At 47.0% G+C, this 6052-nt stretch overlaps 1 pseudogene; it reads right to left on the bottom strand.

The window, feature by feature from the left end:
- Window positions 1-4937: 4937 nt before the first annotated feature.
- LOC133102211 (protein lin-28 homolog A-like) lies at window positions 4938-5497 on the bottom strand (annotated as a pseudogene).
- Window positions 5498-6052: the final 555 nt, after the last annotated feature.

The raw sequence follows: 6052 nt of genomic DNA on the forward strand, positions 1-6052 counted from the left end.
GTTTTTCTCTTTCATCACTTTAAATATGTCCTGCCACTCTCTTCTGGTTTGCAGAGTTTCTGCTGAAAGATCAGCTGTTAACCTTATGGGGATTCCCTTGTATGTTATTTGTTGCTTTTCCCTTGCTGCTTTTAATATTTTTTCTTTATATTTAATTTTTGATGGTTTGATTAATATGTGTCTTGACATGTTTCTCCTTTGATTTAACCTGTATGGGACTCTCTGTGCTTCCTGGACTTGACTGACTATTTCCTTTCCCATATTAGGGAAGTTTTCAACTATAATCTCTTCAAATATTTTCTCAGTCCCTTTCTTTTGCTCTTCTTCTTCTTCTATAATTCGAATGTTGGTGCTTTTAGTGTTGTCCCAGAGGTCTCTGAGACTGTCCTCAATTCTTTTCATTCTTTTTTCTTTATTCTGCTCTGCGGTAGTTATTTCCACTATTTTATCTTCCAGGTCACTTATCCGTACCTTCTGCCATTCTTCAGTTATTCTGCTATTGATTCTTTCTAGAGAATTTTTAATTTCATTTATTGTGTTGTTCATCATTGTTTGTTTGCTCTTTAGTTCTTCTAGGTCCTTGTTAAATGTTTCTTGTATTTTCTCCATTCTATTTCCAAGATTTTGGATCATCCTTACTATCATTACTCTGAATTCTTTTTCAGGTAGACTGCCTATTTCCTCTTCTTTTGTTTCGTCTGGTGGGTTTTTACCTTGCTCCCTGCATCTGTGTAGTTCTCTGTCTCTCATTTTGCTTAACTTACTGTGTTTGGGGTCTCCTTTTCGCAGGCTGCAGGTTCGTAGTTCCCTTTTTTTTTTGGTGTCTGCCCCCAGTGGTTTGTTCAGTGGGTTGTGTAGGCTTTTTGGTGGAGGGGACTGCTGCCTGTGTTCTGGTGGATGAGGCTGGATGTTATCTTTCTGGTGGGCAGGACCACGTCTGGTGGTGTGTTTTGGGGTGTCTGTAAACGTATTATGATTTTAGCCTCTCTGTTAATGGGTGGGGTTGTGTTCCTGTCTTGCTAGTTGTTTGGCGTAGGGTGTCCAGCACTGTAGCTTGCTGCTCATTGAGTGAAGCTGGGTCTTTGCGTTGAGATGGAGATCTCTGAGAGAGCTTTCGCTGTTTGATATTATATGGGGCCGGGAGGTCTCTGGTGGACCAATGTCTTGAACTCAGGTATCCCACCTCAGAGGCTCAGGCCTGACACCCAGCCAGGGCACCAAGACCCTGTCAGCCACACGGCTCAGAAGAAGAGGGAGAAAAAGAAAGAAAGAAAGAAAAATATAATAAAATAAAACAAAATAAAATAAAATAAAAAGTTATTAAAATAAAAAATATATTATTAAAAATAAAAAAATTAAAAAGTAATAAAAAAACAAGAGAGAAAGAAAGAAGAGAGCAACCAAACCAAAAAAAATCCACCAATGATAACAAGTGCTAAAAACTATACTAAAAAAAAACAAACCGGACAGACAGAACCCTGGGACAAATGGTAAAAGGAAAGCTGTACAGACAAAATTACACAAAGAAGCATTCACATACACACTCACAAAAAGAAAAAAGAAAAAAATATATATATAAAAGAAAAAAGGAAGAGAGCAACCAAATCAATAAACAAATCTACCAGTGATAATAAACTCTAAATACTAAACTAAGATAAAGATAAAACCAGAAACAAATAAGATGCAGAAAGCAAACCCCAAGTCTACAGTTGCTCCTAAAGTCCACTGCCTCAATTTTGGGATGATTCGTTGTCTCTTCAGGTATGCCACAGCTGCACGGTACATCAATTTGATTGTAGAGATTTAATCCGCTGCTCCTGAGGCTGCTGGGAGAGATTTCCCTTTCTCTTCTTTGTTCGCACAGCTCCTGGGGTTCAGCTTTGGATTTGGACCCACCTCTGCATGTAGGTCGCCTGAGGGCGTCTGTTCTTTGCTCAGACAGGACGGGGTAAAGGAGCAGCTGATTAGGGGGCTCTGGCTCACTCAGGCCGGGGGGAGGGAGGGGTACGGAATGTGGGGTGAGCCTGCGGCAGCAGAGGCCAGCATGACATTGCAACAGCCTGAGGCACGCCGTGTGTTCTCCCGGGGAAGTTGTCCCTGGATCACAGGACTCTGGCATTGGAGGGCTGCACAGGCTCCCAGGAGGGGAGGTGGGGATAGTGACCTGTGCTTGCACATAGGCTTCTTGGTGGCTGCAGTAGCAGCCTTAGCGTTTCATGTCGGTCTCTGGTGTTGGCGCCAATAGCTGCGGCTCGTGCCTGTCTCTGGAGCTCGTTTAGGCAGTGCTCTGAATCCCCTCTCCTCATGCACCCTGAAACAATGGTCTCTTGCCTCTTAGGCAGGTCCAGACTTTCTCCCAGACTCCCTCCCGGCTAGGGGTGGCGCACTAGTCCCCTTCAGGCTGTGTTCACGCCGCCAACCCCAGTCCTCTCCCTGGGATCCAACCTCTGAAGCCCAAGCCTCAGCTCCCAGCCCCCGCCTGCCCCGGCGGGTGAGCAGACAAGCCTCTCGGGCTGGTGAGTGCTGGTCGACACCGATCCTCTGTGCGGGAATCTCTCCACTTTGCCCTCCGTACCCCTGTTGCTGCGATCTCCTCTGTGGCTCCAAAGCTGCCCCCCTCCGCCACCACAGTCTCCGCCCGCGAAGGGGCTTCCTAGTGTGTGGAAACCTTTCCTCCTTCACAGCTCCCTCCCACTGGTGCAGGTCCCATCCCTATTCTTTTGTCTCTGTTTTTTCTTTTTTCTTTTGCCCTAGCTAGGTACGTGGGGAGTTTCTTGCCTTTCGGGAAGTCTGAGTCTTCTGCCAGCATTCAGTAGGTGTTCTGTAGGAGTTGTTCCTCATGTAGATGTATTTTTGATGTATTTGTGGGGAGGAAAGTGATCTCCACATCTTACTCCTCTGCCATCTTGAAGCTCAAAGTCCCCTGGTCCTTTAATAAGAAAGTTTTGCTGACCTCTGATATAAATCTTATTGGTAGTTAGGTAGCCAGATGACTGGATAGGAGAATGCAAATCTTTTGTTTTAAAAAATGACTTGGGAATAAGAGAACTAAAATTTCAGTTTTGGAGCTATCACTTTTTCAGAGTGTTTGAGAGGTTAGTGCTCTCTTGGAGCATGTACACCCCATTGGGTAGTAGGAGCTACTCCACAGAAGTTTGTAAACAAAAAAACCCCAAAAGAACATGGAGAAAGACCAACACATTGTATTTCCACAGAGTAGGCCAATTAGCAATCACCAAATCAGTAACTTGTAAAGTCCTACAAGGCCCAGACAAATACAGTAACTGGCGAGGGAGGGGTGCATTTGGGGGAGACAAGAATCCAGGATCAGACACACAGCAGCCAGTGCTCTCCATTGCATTGCAGTGATCTTACAGCATGTAAAGGAAATCCCCTTTTCTCCTCGAGCTTCCACAACACTGTTAATCACTGCTGCGACACGGCAGGACACGGGCTCCTTGCACCATGAAGAAGTCATTGCTCTGGTCTTTCTGGAAGCCAAGGAGGAAAAGCCCAGAATTTTTAAAGGTTAAGGATTTTAGTCCTTGCTTCATATATCCATTCCTGGGCAGCACAGGATGTGTACAAAGGTATCATCCTTAAAACCTGTCCTTCTCAGCTCACATTAAAACACACACACACACACACACACACAAACACACTCTCTCTCTCTCTCTCTCTCTCTCTCTACCCCTGTTGTGCATAGTAGGCCTGGCCCAATCCAGTGAAGGATGGATCTGGTATGCAGAGTGAGTGCCAGGTCCTGAGATTAGAGCTCTGGGACGGGAGACCTTTATCACATAGGTGACCCACATCCATTCTTCGCTTTTGCTCGGTGCCTTTCACCTGGCCCTTCTAACCTGGCTCAGCCTCTCCTAACCGCTCTGCCTCGCCTTTTCCTGTTCATACCAATTTCCAGTCTTCCAGGAGAAGGAGATCAAGTCATGGGGCAACCCAGTTAAAACCTAGTCTCCCATGAAACATTGAAGGTAGAGAGGTTGCCAGAGGACACTATAGCAGAAAAGCCAGCTCTAATTGGCAAAAATGAGGTAGTTCAATAGGTTGTGCACTCCGAATAGTCATTCTCCGTGGTGAGAGAACAAAAAGTGTCCCTGCTGTGCAGACCCTGAGACCACCGTGCAGGAATGAGGGCCTTAGATTAAAACATAAAACCAGAATATTTATATTAAGAAAAAAGTTAACTCAAGATATACCATTTGCACACAACTAGTTCAGTTGGCATCCTGAGACAGTGGGACCCAAGGTGCAGTTATTGAAGGGAGCAAATAAATATAAGCGTATTGGCTTAGAATACCATATGGGAGGGAGTGGGCAGCTGAGCAGCAAGTCTGCAGCTGTCCCCCCAAGCACTCCTTTTGCCTATCATCACAACCCATTTCTTGGGACAGTTCCTGGCACCCTATCTCAAGAGTGGGTTATGAGGAGACAAGATGTGGAAAAATCCAGCCTTACCCCTGAGAGATTCCCTCCTCTGGAATATAGTGGCTTGTGGGTTGAACCTATCAAGATTGGGCATGAGGTGGTCTCATGCCTAATCTTTTCACTCTGGCATGGCAAATATTATTGTTACATACCCTTCTTTGAAAGGAAAACAACTTCTCTACTCAGGCCACTTTCAAAAGCTGGAGATTCTGGGGGTGGAGACTTGGATAAAGCATACAGGCTCTAGAGGGATTTCCTCCGAAGCCCTCCTGTGCATTTGAACAGAGTATGGTTGGAGTTCCTTTGTCTCACCACTACCCTGACCCAAGTGGGAAGAGGGGGCGATGGTGTGGACCCAGTCAGAGATACATGGTAGTGCCAGCTGCCCCTACCCACCCTGCCCCCACTTTGTCACTCTGCAGATTGATGCCCGCTCCTGGAAACTTCCTGATGGCAAAAGGATGGCCCCAACACTGAGGCTCAGTTCTTAGCCTCTAAAGCAGGGCAGGGCCCTGGATCTCCTCTTCCTCCCCAAAGTATGCTGGCCTTCCTTGTGAGCTGGGGATTTTCAGTGTACAGGAGGCTGCCACATGGCAGATGCGGCATGTCTGGGCCTGGGGTGGCTCCTTGCATTCCTTGGCCTGATGGTCTAGACCTCCACAGTTGTCTCATCTGTCTCTCTTTCATCTTCCTTCTGCATGTATTTCCCTTTTGGGCACCTCACACTCCCAATACCGAACACCCACCAGGGCTGGTGACACTGAGAGATTCCAGTCCCTAAGGGGACTTCTCAAAGGTGAACTCCATTGCCTCACCCTCCTTCAGGCTCCGGAAGCCCTCCGTGTGCAGTTTACTCTGGGGCACAAAGTGCAGCACGACCTTGGTGCTGGCAGTCACAAACGGCAAGCACGACCTGTGCTCCCGCTGGGACCCACTTACAGGTGCTGGCATGGTGCTGCAGCTGCGGCTCTGCCGTCTGGGCCATGTCCTCTGATGCCACCTCTGGTGCCTTGGTGCTGCCACCTGCGAACTGCTGGCCTGACGTGGAGACCATGGTAGTCGGTTGAGCTCCTGATCAAGAGCTTGCTGCCCCCCGAGAAGTCCAGAGGCAAAAGGTGGTGGGAGAAGAGGCTGCTGCAGCTTCTCTAGTACTCCAGGTGATGCTTATGACACCAGCATTTGAGAATCGCGATTTAGATAGAGCAAGAGAGTGAGTGAGGAGCAGGTTTACGTAAGTGTATAAGCGTGTAGGAGGGCTTACTTACGGTAGACCTGCGGCTTCCAGAGCTCACGCGGGGGAGGTTTAGGAGAGTACGGGGAATGGGATTTGCGATTGGGTAAATAAACGTCAGATATTTAGCATCTGGACTCTGACTGGCTCTGGGAGAGTGGACTTGGGCCTGAGGTACTTAGGAGGAATCTCAGTAACTGTCAGAGGTGATGTGTCTGAAATAATTGAAATGAGAATAAAGTTGCACTTAACTGCGAAAAATGCGCTTTATTCAAGATCCAGTCATAATTGTAGATCCACTAGTTCTCACCCAGGTCTAATCACAGTAGCACCAAAATTGAAGTTACTGCTTTTATTACCTGAAGAAGAACACACAGT

The sequence above is a fragment of the Eubalaena glacialis genome, chromosome 12 (assembly GCF_028564815.1).
Source record: "Eubalaena glacialis isolate mEubGla1 chromosome 12, mEubGla1.1.hap2.+ XY, whole genome shotgun sequence".
Taxonomy (NCBI): Eukaryota; Metazoa; Chordata; class Mammalia; order Artiodactyla; family Balaenidae; genus Eubalaena; species Eubalaena glacialis.